A 17,291-nucleotide genomic window follows, 5' to 3' on the forward strand; every position below is an offset into this window, starting at 1 on the left:
CCAGTATTTATTTAAAAGTAGAAGTTGAAGTTGTCGGTCGTGTTCTCGCTCCTATTGTGTAATTGTTGTGTATTGTTTTGATTACATGATATAAACGAATTTTGTGTTGCTGTGGGTACTGGTTATTAGTGTTATAGTGTTAAATCTTTCTCCGCTGTTATTGTAATTTATAAATAGAAGTAATTATACAAAATGCCAAACTACGCCAAGTATACGAGAAAATATTCCAAACTTTGGGAAAAAGAAGATTGAGTCAAAGGTAATTCGAATTATTCTGTAAATGTAAATTTATACATCTAATGTAAAGTAACGCTTAAGGTATAAGATTATATGGCCCTTTAAAAGTATTTGGCCGGAGATAAACGTTCCTTTTGTCGCAATTGCAGTAGGCGGTCAGCCCAACCATAAATCATGCTTCAAGCAATTCTGTGTTGTGAATTCCAGAGCCGGTCTCAAAACAAATGCGTACCCACGAAATTATATTTATTTATTAAATATACAATACTATTACAAATCATCTTTACTGATTGTAAGACACAAAGTGCTAAAGGGAATTTCGTTTCAATAACAAAATTTACAATAAACATCAAAATCATGTTCTTTCACAAATTTTTAATCCCTGCCCTGAACGAAGGAAAAGGGATGCAGCTGCACGACCCCAGACAACCATCTTAACGCCAATATTGGTTTCCATTATTGGGATAATTTTAGTGCTGCCATATAATCTTATACCTTAAGTGTTACTTTATTTTTAGGATGGTTATTTGAAGCACCAGATTCAAGTATGTTAAAAGGTGCTTTTTGCAAAGTTTGCAAAACAAACTTAGGAGTACATAAAGCAGATCTTATGAAACACACCAAATCCAATGTGCATAAAAAACAAATGAAATCTCTGAATCCTGTACGTCATGGACAGTCAACTTTAACAACTCATGTCGTCGTACAAGTTGGTAATAGAGAGAAGGAAAGGGATTTAAAATTAGCTGTCTAAAGTGCTTCTAGCAATAAGTGAGAATAGAGTCAATTGCTTTATTGCGTCCTAACAGCTGGGTATCACTCCCCAACCATAAACTGTTTAAAACCCGTTGCAGCAGGTCAAGATGTTGCGATTTTTTTGCAATGCAGTCAGCAATTCAAAGCATTGACCATTTGAGTGAACTGATAAACGAAATAAACAGTAGCAATAATTCTTTTGCAGACTTGAAACGAGCACGACACACAGAAACAGTAGCCGAAAATCGGGTTACCGCAGCAAAAGAAGTTTGCGATGTGATAACAACACAACTGAAAGACAGATTTGCAGTTCGGGATATAAAACAAATTTTCATGAACACAATTTTCAAACTGCTACACAATGTTACCCTTATTTCGATGTCAGCAAATGAAGAACAGAACTGAATACCCTATACAAAAGAGATGAACGCAATGGACGGAGTTTGCACAGTGTTGAAATTTTTGGAAGAAAATTAACTAAAAGGACCATTTTCAGAAATTTATAAATCGTGCAACATTATTGTCGCTACCACCCCGATGAATACGGCAAAAAGTGAAAAGGTGCTTCTCTACTTGAAAGCGTGTAAAAACATTTTTAAGAAACTCTACGTCATACGATCGACTTAGTGTTATGGCAATGTTGTCAATTGAAAAGACAATGATCAAAAATATTAAAAACTTCAATAATCAAGTAATAGACATTTTTGTGCGCGCCAAAGAGAGAAGGGCTGATTTTGTGTACAAGTAAGAATTTAAGGTGAGTACATATATATTTGAAGATGTGCCCACCTAATCTCTGTGCCTACGAGCAGCCACTGTTTAAAAATCAAAAATCCCATTGTTTATGAATTGGATAAATTAACCTTATTGTTTCAAAAAAATGATGTTTAATTGATGAAGTTTAATTAAATTTATTTTCCTTCTAGCGTCAAAAAATATGAAACCAGTATTTTTAAATAATGGCAATGATCTGATTATTAAATCTTTTGATAATCCGTTGGCGTTTGTTAGGGAAAATGAAGCAGATTTCGGCATAGAATATTTAAAGGGCATAGAGAATAATAAATTAGAGAATGCAGATAAATTTAATTTACAATTTAAATGTTTTAATTACATAAAAAGACTGTTAGGTGAGTTGATCAAAAGGCTGCCTGATAATTTGGAAGATTTTGGTAATGGTGACAGAATGTGTTTATGGTGAAAGGCATACACCGCCAGTGGAAACAGGCAGTGTCTTTCAACTTTAGCAGTGGTCCCATAAAATCCCAAAAACTTAAGCCACTGTTACTAGAAATTATCAAAGAATGCAAACAGATTGGTTCGGAAGTAGTAGCCACTGTTTGTGACCAGGGTTCAGCAAACCAAGCTGTAATAAATTCCCTACTGAAAGACACCCATAACAAGTGCATTGAAAATGGGGTACAGAATACATTTTGTGGTTTCACAACGAATGGAACTGATGATGTTATACCCTTATATGATGTTCCTCATTTATTTAAGGAGATTCGGAATAATTTGCTAACAAAAGACCTTCACTTTGAGGAAAACGGTCTGAAGAAGATTGCCCGATGGGATCACATCAAGCAATTTTATATGCTGGACAAAATGGAAGATGTACGCCTGTGTACCAACCACTGAAACGAGGAATATCAGAAACATCTCCCCATGAAGAGTTTTGGATAAAAGCAATTCCTACATAACGCAAAGAAAAAAAAAGTTGTAAAGGTATCTGCTGCAAGACGATTAAAGGTTTTATTAATTAAAAAATAAATTACTGCAGAAGGTAAAGTACATTTTGCCTAGAGCAATAAATCAGGATTGCCTGAAATTTTTTTTTTCGAGTGTCAGAAGCCATAATCGTCACAATGCCTTGCCTGATGTGGCGCATTTCGTGACATCTTTCATATCTCTTTTGATTAACAATTTTTTTCTCGGCATTCTACAGGCGCCAATTGTGAAAAAGACTTCACAGTTGGTGCTCTGGATAATTTACGTTCGTTCTTAACTGGAGAGGTAATTGCCGGTGTCAGCAGATTGGAGCCTGTGTGGAGGTGGTTCTGCCTGATTTACCACTTCATTGCAAAAAAAGCCAAGTGGCTAAAGCGACACTGGCTTATTTGGCTGGGTACATCGCCAAAACACTGTTGAAAAAACATAGTACGTGTATCACTTGCAGAGAAGTGCTGTTACGTACTCTTGGTAATGTACCCATAGAAGTAATTGAGGCTCGCAACTTTAACCAAAACAGGTTTTTGACTCAACCAGGCAGTTTTTTATATTACGTTACCTCTGAGGCATGTACACGCTTGGTTTACTTAATTTCGCGATATTGTAAATATGAGGTCATACACAAAATATTGGAATCAATCTTAGTTAAATTTGAAAATTTTACTCCCTCAAACTGTATAGAGCATAATGATTTGGGACATTTGACAGCAGTGTTATTAATTAAGACAATAGTAAATTTTTGGACTAGGCACGTGAATTTAGTCATAGCAGGGAAGGACCAAAATTTTTTATATTTAACCAAACATGCACCCAATAAAAATTTATTGGACCCTGTGAAATTGGAGGCGCATGAAAAATATGTAAAAAGAAGACACCTCAAAAAAAAACATTAATTGTACGTTTTTTCATATATTTTATAATTGTTTATAACCCCATCTTGGTACTTTTACCTATAAACTACATGACTGTTTGCCAAATTGGATAAAACACTTATCGTTTGGGGGTTTAATTCAACCTTCTGAGTCTGGGCAAAATGCAATCAAAATTTGAATGTGAAATTCCGTGAATAGATCAAAAAACATTAACGAAAAACCTTCAAGGAAATTATAAAAATTATAAATATCGACGAGACAGTCGTAATAATGGTTAATATAATGAGTTCGCGTGTAAATTGGGCCTTTTTTTGGCACAAGTTTCGAAGGCGTTTTAAAGGCCCACGAGTGCCAAAAAAGGCCCAATTTACACACGCACGAGTTGAATACAACGTTCTTTTGTTCGACGAGCCCCTTAATTGTTTATGAACAATAACTGCAAATAAATAAGGTATTTTCAGGAAGAGACGATGTACAGTCGTTGACCAAAATAAAATAGGACAAAGTAAATTTCGATTGTGTAATTCGATATTTTTGCGAAATCCATCTCTTAGGAAACAAAAGTGTCAAAAATAAAAAAAATAAAAAACAATTCTGATAAGTGTCATCACTCGATAATATTTCAAAAACTCACACTCATTCAATTGAACATAGTGACAGTGACGAGATGACAAGTGAAAAAACACAACCTAACTTTTTGTAAATCAATCGTCAAGTCAAATCAAGTTGCAATCTGAGACACATACGCCTCAGTTATACTAGACAAATCTTTGAATTGTGAAACTGTCTAAGGTAACACTTTGTCCTATTTTATTTTGGTCAACGACTGTACCATCGTGATTATAAAAAACGACTACAGTTAACTTGGGGTGCCACTGAGATTTTTGAAAATTTAGGCTGAGTGAACGTACCGGAATTTGTCAAAGTTTGTCAACCTCAATATTTAAAATTTTCAAATCCGTGAAAATAAACCCGCCCGCAACACAGTGCTAGTGCTTAACACCCAGTTCGGCAGCAATGTTTCTAATGGTACCACCATCATGTATTCGGGTTTGCGGAATGGTTTTTTGAAAATCTTTTAATTGAGGAATTTTCCAATTGTCACGATGACATTCATTCCAATTTACACAGCCAAATTAATAGTGTAGTCGTTTTTAATGATCACGATGGTACGAACAAATTTTATCAAAACTCACTGAGGAACAGGGGGTTATAGGGAAACTTTTTAATGAAAAAGAGCTACTAAAAGTACAAAGACAACTAGACAAAATCAAAACAGAGACAGAAAAAGAGCTACTAAAAGTACAATGTCAAAACCAAGTCGTTCAGGTAAAATATGAAACTATGGAAAAAGCTTTAGTAAGTTAATGTGATTTTTGATTGTTGGGAATTAATTTAAAATAAATTGTCATTGTTATCTTTTAGGCTCAAGCCAATTGGGAGAAACTTGAAAAATCAAGTGTGGTTGACGTGAGAGGTTTCATAGATTTTTTTAACCGCAACTGCTTAAACCACGACACCTGTGAAAGGAACAAACGGTTTGAGGTGTTCATTGAAAAAAAAACAACAATTAAAACAATGGGGATTATTTGTAGGTAGGTACTTTCAAAAAAATCTTTCTTTTATGATAAACTGCGTAACTCGGCACATCCTATTTAAATCTACAAATATATTAGTAATAAACAACAATTGTTTGAAGCTAAGTAAGATGAAAATTTTAGGATTTTTATGGGAGGCATATCCATTCCTAAATAAGGGCCATCTCCATATAAAACCTGGTGAACTGTCTGATAAACTTTACAATGTATTTGAAATATGTAAAAAATAAAAATGTTATTTTGAAAATTATTTTGAAGTCCTTAATTTCGTTTTTGTGATATTTTTTGTTCTTTACGAGGTAAGTTTGTGATTAAAATAATTTTTAATAACTTATGTTATGAAATTTTCTGACAATTGCTTCGAAAGGTTGTTTGTAATCAATGTAATAAGTGAAAGAAATTAAAAATTGTCAAATTGACAGGAACATAAAATAACCACAAAGTAACCAGCAATAAATAAACGTACTATTCTGGACAAAAAAATTTCGTCCATCTTTTTCCTGTCATTTCACAAAAATTTGGTGTAGTTTTAAGCTTTATTGTCGTTATGATTGACGTTTGGAAATTAAAATTTGAAATTTATTACTGTCACCCATAAGTACATATACTGGTGACCTAAAATTCGCGAAACAAATCAATGGAGCAATGTCAACTCATATTAGAAAATAATGAGAAAAATAATAAAAAAATTCTATACCTCTTAAATTTGGAGATATGGAGACTCAAAAGGTGCAGCTTTGATCTCATTTATTTTAAATATAAAAAAAAGTTTTGACTATTTATCTTTTACTAGCCAGTGGCATAATAATTCTGAACGATTGTGATCAGGTTTTCAATTATTTGCTTCATTATTTCCAGCATTTCCAAATAGTAATTTTATGTCCGTTTTACCTAAAACAACGTACGGCAACATGGTTTTTATTTTTCTCTCTCATGGATACAACAAAAATGAAATATTTGCACACTATTGGGATACATGGAATGTTTTTAAATGTTGCCACATTTAGTGTAACGAATAGGTCCAAATCTTCCACAAAAACGAAGATTGATTTTTTTAAATATTTTTACCTGATATTTTAATGACTACTTAACAACGTACTGCTAAGTTGTTCCGCGAATTTTGGGGCACCCAGTAGTTGACTCAAGTTGCGAAAAACCACTTGTCATTTGCAACAGCATTTTTTCAATATTTTTGAACCAAATAAAGGCACAAAGGGGCCAGAAAATCATAGTTTGGATTGAATATTTTCCATATAAGTACAGTTTTAAAGTAATTTCAAATGACTAATGCCATAAAAGTGTTGTTGCAAAGGCAAAGTGGTTTTTTGCAACTTGAGTCAACTATAGACACAATTTGATTGACACATGTCAACATGTGAAGTGAGGTTATTCGTTCCTAAAGGCCGCTTTACAGCATATGCGAGTGAAATGACAGTGGACGAAATTTTTTGTCCGCCATTACACTGCTATTTTGTTTTTTTCTGTTTTTGTCGTTTCAATAGAGAGACAGCGAGGAAGGAAATCGTGACGTCACCTCAAAAGGGTAAAAATTGGACTATAGTTCAAAGATACGTGAAGTTACTAGATAATGACGTCAATGATAATTGCGTTAAAATTTGATGAATAGTGTCAGTTGTTTGAAGTTTATTAGCTAAAGATAGCAGAAATACGAAAAATTTGACACTGTCAAAGTTATAGCCTTTACATTTGTATTAATCATTGTCCGTTATTTTCTTCAAAAGATTTTTCTGCAAGTAAGAGATTCAACCACTAAAGTGCACAGATAAATACGCCCAAACTACAAGAAATAAGAAAATCTAAAATTTGCCAAGAAAAAGATTTAATGCTCTTGTAAAATGCTAATTTTATGACTGACGGGTCTCGAAAGGGTACCTGCTGCAGTGTTAGACTGATCCAAGAATTCTGAATTATTCTGCAACTTTAACTACACCTCGCCCAAAAGTTTTATTACTATGCAACAGCCATAATAGAGTGAGTGTGGCAAAAATTTTTGAACTTTTGGGAGAACTTATGGACACATACAAATTCACACCATCTTGCATTTATAATTGTGACGAAACAGGAATGACCACAGTTCCCAACAAGCCCTCACGAATTTTGTCCCGCAAGGGGAAGAAGCAAATCGGATCTTTGTCGTTCGCTGCAAGGGGGACTACATTGCTGAAATATGCTGTAATGCAGCTGGACAGTTTGTACCCCCGTTAATTGTGTTTCCACGTGTTAGGAGAAATCCAGCTTTTGAAGAGGGGTTGCGTCCCGAAACGGTTGCGATTTACCATCCCTCTGGGTGGATGCAAACTGAAATTTTCGCTCCTACCTGGATTAACCATTTTATACAATTTACAAATCCGTCGAAAGAACGTCCTCTATTACTAATCCTTGATGGTCACATGACCCATGTAAAAAATATTTCGTTGCTAGAAATTGCACGACAGAATCATGTGCATACTTTAGTTCTGCCGCCACATACAACACACTGCCTGCAGCCTTTAGACGTCTCTTTTATGTTTCCTCTGAGCAGCTACTATGAACAAGAGGTGAAATGTTGGTTAAGAAAGAACCCCCGCAAGGTAGTGACAGTCCGATTATTTGGGCAGGCTTTTCAAAGGGCTGCAACTGCTCAAAATGCCATAAGTGGGTTTAGAAATACGGGGATATGTCCTCCGAATCCTCACATATTCTGAATCAAATCAATGATTGAAATAAAAAATTTCAAAGCTAGTTCGCAAATCTGCATTACACATGATTTCATTGTTCAGTTAACTTCGTAAGAAAGTAATAATTTCCTTGAATAAAAATAATAATCAAGGTTTGTTTAAAATATTCATCTCGACCACTAGTGGAATAGTCACTAGTAATATCCCGAGTGCATGTCAAATTATCGACAATTTGACATGCACGAGAGGATATTTTGGCAGACTATTTCCTGAGAAAAATTTACCTGATAAGTAAGTACAAATAAATGTAATGATTTTTTAATTAGGACTACGCGAAAATTTAGCACTAGTGCAAATTATCGATAATTGCACTAGTGCAGTATTATCGCTGTAATTCGATCGCTATTGGCTAAAATTCAAATATTCGAGCTTTTTGATTGGCTTAAATTTTTGGAAGGAAACAGTCAGTTATATTTTCACTAATGGAATATTCGCTGGAATTTTCTGTTGCTAGGCTACGAAAGTAAATTTCTGCTATTTTATTGGTTAATATTTGAAAAATAACAGGTGAATTGAATAGTCATAAAATCTCTTAACATCTGTACTCTTAACATAACCTTAATTATGATTTGGTGTATAGCTGGTCCATATGCGCACATTTTAGGGTGGTACAGTAGGTTTTTTACTTGATTTTGACAGTGACAATTGTTTATTACCCTTCTTATTTTAATTATTTGCTAAGAAAATGGATTGAAAAGAGTCCAAGAAATTAGAAGATCATTAACATCAATACAATTAAGTTTTTATTTGTTTGTACGATTCTGCGAACATGTTTTTCTCATGCACATAATAATGTCTTGAGGCCGTTGGGGCTGCGAGCCAGATCACAACAGATAGGTACTGCCCACCAACACAAATAGTGCAACCTTGTATACAAATAAGAGTCTGCTGCTGCTTTACGAACCTTGGCTTCGGGTCATATTTAAAAAACACTTTTCATTGAGTAAATCTTTCCTATTCTTGAAAATTAAATTAAGGTACCTTATACTACACAAATGCATGGTAGTTTCTTACAAACGATACAACTGACATGTCAATTAATTCAACTATTGTCAATGTGCTCCAATAATTACTGGAACAATGACCTGCGATAATTAGAAACATATCCACTTACTAAACATATTTATCACATTCTGAGAAAACCACAATCAAGCGCTTAAAAACTTACCATTTAGCGGTGACTTCCTAATTGTTTCAAGTCTTCTCGAGTGACCTCTTAAGCTGGTACTTCCTTTGTAAAACGTTGGCATTAAAATACCAAATCTTGAACGATAACTCATCTCTCGAAAACCACACACAACGGTCCTTTGATCGGCACAGTTCTTTCTGTAAAATACAACAACATAAATAATACACACGTTCAACAGAAAATTCGATTTTGTTAATATAACCTAAAAATGGCACATCCACAAACAGTAAATTCTAGCCGGAAGTGCCGGAACCAAATAAACTAGTACAATTACGCAACTACTGCCTTTATAATTTAAAACGTTATCAAAAATGAACATAATAAACAAAATATGAAAACTTACAATTTCATTTGTCCCATTCTCACTGTGTGAACACCAGATCTAGGAACACCAGCACCAAAATAAATAAACACGTGCTCGCGGGCCTAAAGTCCCTAGATGAAAGAACGGCAAAGGCAAACGGCACTGATCTCGTGATCTCTATGATACACCATAGACATCAGTAGCGAACTGGCAATACTGGCATCCATTTTGCCTCCGAAATAGCCTCAAATTTAAAATCAGAAATACGGGCCCCAATATACGTTTTACGAGTTTATCAAATAAATCAAAATTGAAATATGTAGTATTTTTAATCACAAAAAAAATATATACAGGGCAAGTCACATAAGGCTTATTTCTGTATTTATTTTGTACGCAACCAAAAATACTAATAAGGCTGAATACTTGATCCCATTTATAATGTCATTTAATCAGCGCAGGTATGTAATTTGGCTAAAAATGTCACAATGACGTTTTCTTGTTCTGATTAATGAAATCAAAAATTAAATTCATCAACTGTCATTTCGACATTTTTAGCCAAATTACATACCTACGTGGATTACTAAATAAAATCACATTATAAATGGTATCAAGTGGTCAGCGTAATTAGTATTCTTGGTTGCGTACAAAATAACTTCAGAAATTAACCTTATGTGACTTGCCCTGTATATTGAGAATAATAAATTAATTTTTTCTATAATTGATTCAAAAAATTGAAATTCACGCATAGTTATCTGTGCATGAAGTGGGTCATTTTCTTACGTGTCTTTTTTTTTTACATTGTTAGTAAGATCGAAACCATAGAAACCATAGAAAACAGTGTGTGAAATGCAATTTCACGCATACGACTATTTCTGTTTTTCATTTCACGCACTGTTTTTTATTAGTTACCTAGCAACATGGTCACTGCATTGAAACTTCAGAGTTCCTTCAAAAATTTGGATTTTTAATTTCAATTTTTTGAATCAATTATAGAAAAAATATTGTTTATATTTCGTGCGCGAAGATGTTTTTGTGCATTCAAAGGCTTATACTGCCTCGACCTTCGTCTCGGCGTAAAAGACCTTTTCATGCACAAAAAACACTCTCTTCGCGCACTTAATATAAAAATAACTATTTTCGGCCTCCGTCTAGAAACACTGATTTTTCATTCGTCTAAAATCTAAATCATCTGGAAACTAGCATTTCCCTTCCTAGGCACAGATTACTCATATAAACAGATAGTGGACTCGCACCTCGAATTGTTTCCAGTCTCAGTGCGCAAGTCTCTGTTTTGGTTCGCACGAATTTAAAAACCTGTTTAGTTGGTTTTGTTAATAAATACGATAAGGAAGAATTTTCCCTTAGATTATTCTCTAAGAGTGTATGTCCACATGAGAATTTATTCTATTTTGGTCAATAATCGTCTTTATACGCCCCCAAATGAGGGCATAAATTGGCCTTTTCGTGCCGCTGGCCGGAATTTGGTAAATTACAGATCTCGAAATCGTCCAGAAACACATGCATTGCCGGCCGAGTCCGGCTAAAAGTAGGGATGTTTGAGTTGTCATCGGTTTCGGTTGGCATTTGTTATCAGAATTCTATCAAACGTCAATGTTTGTTCTGTGGATGGCTCGTTAAAAATGTTTTTCTATTTATAACAACGTACAAACTACAAAGAAGCAATAAGTATGTTCCTACACAATATTCCAAATTAATTTCTGACAAGTTTCCAACTTTACTGATGCGCGTGCGCAAAATTGGACAAATTTGCAACTCGTTCGGGATTTTCTGATGGAACAGCAAACAACCGAGGTAGACCGAACACAGTCGATCATGGAACGGATATTCGCGGTTCTTTTTTGGTTTTCAATAGGTATTTCAATTTTCATTTGTAGGTTTTAGAAAACGTGTCCAAAACGTAACCTACACATTTTGTAACAATTATTGTTTTGTGTTTGGTAAAAATGGAATCTAATACTTTAGAAGGTAGGTAATGATAATGAGTAACTGAGCAAGAGGAGGAAATACTAAATATTGAGTGTTCTAATCACATGTTAAGTTTTGTTATAAGGAGTTAAAAGTTTCTGTTTTTATTTGTGTCGTGATTTTTTTAAGTTATTTGTTTGTCTTAATTCTTGAGTTTAATGTAAAGTTGTTACAATGGATAGTTGCAGTCATATTTTAATTTAAACCAAGTTTTTAAAAGTTTTAAAAGTGATGCGTTAATTTTTTAGTGTAGATTTCCTAAAATTAAAAAACAATAATTGCAGATGAAATCATAATAATAAATGTGGCCGATACAGAAGTTGGAGCTTCTGAAGCGAGACTTCGTGATATGCAACCGCAGCCGCAGTACACGTCCTGGAACCCTCAAAGTACAAGGGTATTGATAGACCTGTACCAAAAGCACAAAAGTAAAGTGGGGACACTGCAGCTACGCAATATTAAAAAACTTTTTGAGCTTATTGCAAAAGAAATTAACATTTGTTGGGGAACATACATACGCGTATGTCTCACTCACACACAAGAATGCGGATGCGTCGGATACAAAATTTCGGGATTTGTCAGAAACTTTTTCGACTAGTTATGAAACAGGTTGAAGTTTTGTTGGAACAAGGGATTTTTAATTCATGGATTTGTGCTGGAAGCTGTTGGAACGCTCAAAACTTCACTGCGCAGAATCCTGACAGTTGCGGATAGTTTCGGATTTCTATAGGAACAAACTTAATATTTAAGTAAAATTAATTAATTAAAATTACGTTTCGAGCCACTTCTTGAATATGGGCTGGTGTATTTATTACAACAAATGTTTCGGGAAAATGTCAAAAACAAAACAAATTAATTAAATTTAATAAATATCAGGATACAAGAGCGATGTTGATTTTAAAATTTAAATGTTTAAATGTAAGTGTTGCCAACACAAAAAAGTCCCTAATACCAATTATTAAAACAAGTGCTTTAACTTCCATTTAACAAAAATCCGCAGAAGTCGGCACGAAAAATTTTGTGTATCACACGTCCAGAAACTGTTTTGCGAACATTCGTACTTACAATACTCGTCTATCGACTCGTATTGCAGTACTCATGCTCGCAAACGTGCAGTTTCTGGTCTTGTGATACAAATAACTATTATGGGCCGGATTTGTCAAAAATCTGCCAAGGAACGGTTGGTTTAATTATTCAAACAATGGTATCAAACATTATTTGATTAAAGAAAATCATAGATTATATACACAGTAACCCTAACAACATCAAAATAGCTAACTCAATTTGCATGGACACAATTTTTATTTAATTTCCTTTAAGGAATACTAAATATTTGTTTGAATCGTTGAGAAATTATAAAATAGAATAAAACGTTGTATGTATACCACGGGCATAATTGTCGATTATGGCTCTCCTGATTATGCCCTTAATACATAAATAACTAATCTTTAGAACCAAAGCCTAATAATAACTTACAATTAATTGGTATAAATAAAACTGTTGTTTAAATTCACTACAACAAAATTTAAACTTATTTCATGCCACAATTAAGTCTGTATGGGTTAGCCCGTTTTCATTTTGACTGTTTTATTTAGAATAATTCATTTGTTTGAATTGTACTATGGCTGACAATAAATTTAGGCCGGCCTGTCATTGGCTTGACATCAAAATGTGAAGCTGGCATTATGTTCAACTAACCCCATTTTCGATTTTTGTCATTCTTGTCATCGTGAAACGATAATCAAAATTAAAATTGGGAAAAGAAGCGTGCTCCAGAGAGAAGTGCTACTACAAATCAGTTATGGTAGTGCGTCATGATCTGTAAGTTACGAAAAGGGCGAAGGAAACGCCAAACAGCTTGAAAACCTTCAGTTTGACAAACTGACACATCAGTCATAATGACAATAAATGGTCGCTTGCATTGACTTTTTTGAAATGTCAGAAATTTGCCGGCCTAAATTTATTGTCCGCCATAGTATTCCTTTTTTTATTATTTTTTCTTTCTGAAAAATATATTACGTTAATATTTTATTCTGGTTTTATTTTCTGTATCATTTTTATGGACATAACATCAATAGAATTGATTACAACTCATATTTTGGTTGTATTTGCTTTAGTTTCAATTTTAGAATTACGCGTCGATCGGGTCACATTTTAAATTCGCGCGAACCAAACGAAAGCTACAAGAATCTTGGACAGCTACAATCAATGCATTGCTGGTCAAGTGCACTATCTGCTTATATGAGTCATCTGTGGCCTAGGCAAGAAAATCGACACAAGAATTTTTAATGAAAGATTTTAGGTTGGCACACAGATTAGATAATGGGTGGTCTGTGGGTTGGCAGCACAAAATGTCAGTGTCACGTGGCATTTTTGTACAATTTTTTAAGTGTAAAATATTGATGTCGGGCAAATTTGTATCCTTTATCGCAAGCTGTACATTGTGTATAGTAGTAGGGGCCGAGGGGGTATCAAACAATGGGTTAGGAATAACAGAAACGACGACGACGATTTTGAATATTTATGGAATTGGTTGATTTTTGTCGTGACAGTCGCTTCTTGAATCCTTTATGTTGCCAATGGAACAAAAATAAATTCCCTATCTGCTTATTTTTTAACACAAAATGATTATAGGTACATATTTTGCTTTAAATAAACTGTTGGCTGAAAAATTTTTGTGTGAATTAGGAGAAGTTATTGGCACGGCGTTTGGCACAAGTCTCTTCATTTTGTCCCCGTTAATATCCGTTTCCCTAAAATGTTTAGCACAAACATGGCTGCTTTTCCTAATTCTCCACTCTTCAATTTTTAAAATGTTTTTCCAAATTTGTTTCGTCTCTTCATTTGATGGAAACTTAAATATAGGTACGTAATTTGAGGACGAAGACGCATAGTTTGTGTTGCAATTTGGTACGCAACACTTAAAGGCATTTTTAATTCAGTTTGTCAAATTTTACCAAGGACTTGTCAAAATTTATTTTAAATGTCAAATTAATTTCAAAATTTTAGGAACATCGTAGGTCATGGAATGGCCTACCAGGGAATGTGGCAACACAGCCAGTGTCCTGGCCTGTAACTAGAGATCGCCTTGGTATTACTTCAAAATAAACGTCAAAATTTTCCTGATTTTATTTAAATCAGGAATGAATAGAATTAATAGAAAACTTTCCAGTCAAGATTCTTTAGCTTTTGCCGCAATTTCACTTACTTTGCTCATTATTACAACTAGAAATAAGGACGATTTCAGTTCGTATTTCAAACACAAACACTGTTCGCTTTCAAATAAATAGTAATAAATAATTTCGTAACCACAGAAACAAAAACAAAACACTTCGAAATTATCGTAATTTTTAGAATCTATTAATTTTGTATCTAAAAGAAACTTAACTTCACAATCGAACATAAAGCTTTGTATGTAATTCGTACATAATTAGGCTTTGTGAACTTGCCCTATTTATTAGCCTCGCTCGCAAGCTCGCTCTGCCATAAACTATAGGGCTCGTCCACAAAGACCTATATTATGTACTTATTACATAAATAGCTATTAAGTAATATGTACCTATTCTGTAAAAAATATATCATTATGGACGACTTGGAGGAATAAGGAGCAAGGCATAAATAATTAATGTTATTTAAATCCAATGCTGTTTTTAAATAAACATCAAAAATTTGTGAGGTTAGGTTTGGATGTTTAAGTTTTATTTTCTTGACGATGATATTAAATACAAGAGAAGTTTTTATAGCAATACCAATACCCTGTATTGTGATATAGGGAATAAGTGTGGACTATGTTCAGAGTTAAAAAAAATATCCCGGTATATAAAAATAAATCACCGTTCGTTAGTCTAGCTAAAACTCAAAAACGGCTTGAACGATTTGAATATTTATTTTTTTATTTTGTTCGCTTTAATACAGGGGTTGTTTAAAAAGAAAAAAAATTGGAAAAGTTGCCCGGAAAATTGGAAAACTCGGGAAAAACTGAAAGTGCTTTTTTCTATGGGAACGGCTGGAACGATTTGGCAATAGTTATTTATTTAACGAGTTCGTGTGTAATTTTGGCTTTTTTTGGCATGAGTGGACCAGTTTAAAACTCGAGTGAAACGAGAGTTTTAAAGGTCCACGAGTGGCAAAAAAGCCCAAATTACACAAGAACAAGTTGAATACAACGTTTTTTTGTTCGACGAGTCCCTTAAAGGCTCCAAATCGCTAAAAATCTTTAAAATTAGCTTGACGTTTCGTTTTGACAAGTTGTCAAATTTATCAAAATCCGTTCACACAGGCGAAAATTCTCAAATTCTGACAGTGTCGAACAAAAAAATTATTTTTTTTTAATGTTCGTATGAGGTTTTCATGTAAAGGAAAACTGGAAAAGTTGCCCGGAAAATTGGAAAATTCGGGAACAACTGAAAGTGCTTTTTTGTGATGAATATGCATAATTATTTTTTTGTTTTGTTCGTTATAGTCGTGAGAAAGTTTTCAGGAAAAAAAAAATCGGGACAATTACAAAGGAAAGTCGAAAAATTCGGGCAAACTGCAAAAATTAAATTTTTTGTATGCATTCTCGATCATAACTGACGATAGGAACGACATATTTGATTAATTCTTTTTTTTTGTTCGATATGCCCCGGGATGGAAATAACTGAATGTTTTCAATAGAAAAAAAATCTGGAAAAACTAAATTAAAATAATTCGGGGAAAACTGAAAGTGCTTTTTTGTATAAACTCAAGACTCAAGACGAACGATGGCTATGCGTAATTCTTTTTTGGTTTTGTTTGTTAGAGTTTTGGATTAGTTTTCGGAAAAAAAATTCGGGACAATCACAAAGGAAAGTCGGAAAATTCGGACAAATTTCAATAATTATAATTTTTGTATGCACTTTCGATCATAACTGACAATACATATTTGCTTGATGCTTTTTTTTTTGTTTTCAATTGAAAAAAAATCTGGAAAAACGCTATCCAGTAAATTAAAATAAAATTACATTTGTTTTATTTCTATTCCAATTTTTTGCGTATATGCACAAATGTCATTTGACAGCTGATTATGAAATTGGGAATCAAACCGATCGGATTGTTTACTTGAACATCGATTTTGCAATCGAAATCGAAATGTAAATATTGGGTGATTCAAAATAATTGTGGATAAATCTGGCCATAAATTTTCGTATATAGTTGCGATACTTATTCACAATCATTTTGAATCACCCAATAAAACTGCTTGAAATTCATTGTCATTTCAAATTTAATGGAAGAAAATAAATCATTGGTTTGGACATGAAATTCTGACTTAATTAAATTGTGACTTAAATTCTGGAACAAAACCGCATCACATTCCAGGGACATCACACATTTCCAGCATTTCAGCAGTGTAGAATACTGCCGATAGAATTCATCTCCCATGTAAAATTCCTCATTTTTACTTTGTTTACACATTTCCAATTGCTTTTCACAAATTCACAAAACGATCACAAACAAATTTAGGTATTGAAATTTGGACAAGACAACGTCTGTCGGGTAAGCTAGTTTTGAATAAATGTAGATATGTATTATGTTCTAAATTGTCTGTTTTTTTCTGTTTGTAATAGTTTATTAATTATAAAAAAAACTTACCTTTATTAGATCCTTTAATACTCTCACTGGAGCCGCACAAACTTGTGGTACAATTATAGATATAGTTGAATCAGATACTTTAAACAAGTACATCAATGACCTGTACGAATCACCACTAGCCAGAAACCTTATTGTTATTAATAATCTCACAGAAGCAGGAATACTGTTGCGATAGTTCGTGTCTTGTTTTGATATAAAAGGAGCTACTTTATTTAACAAACAATGGAAGTCAGTTAAACTCATTCTTGTAAAGTTTTTAAAAAGGGCTCCGTC

General features: G+C 33.6%; 1 long non-coding RNA gene across 2 annotated transcripts; it reads right to left on the reverse strand.

The window, feature by feature from the left end:
• Positions 1–457: 457 nt before the first annotated feature.
• On the reverse strand, positions 458–9,725 carry LOC138128126 (uncharacterized). 2 transcript variants are annotated; one of them, XR_011158550.1, is made up of 3 exons: positions 9,462–9,725; positions 9,098–9,255; positions 458–9,001 (listed from the first exon to the last, which is right to left on the reverse strand). It is a non-coding gene; the product is annotated as an uncharacterized lncRNA (long non-coding RNA). The 2 variants fall into 2 exon arrangements; XR_011158549.1 differs by having other exon boundaries at positions 458–9,014.
• Positions 9,726–17,291: the final 7,566 nt, after the last annotated feature.

This window comes from Tenebrio molitor, chromosome 4, assembly GCF_963966145.1.
Source record: "Tenebrio molitor chromosome 4, icTenMoli1.1, whole genome shotgun sequence".
Classification (NCBI taxonomy): domain Eukaryota; kingdom Metazoa; phylum Arthropoda; class Insecta; order Coleoptera; family Tenebrionidae; genus Tenebrio; species Tenebrio molitor.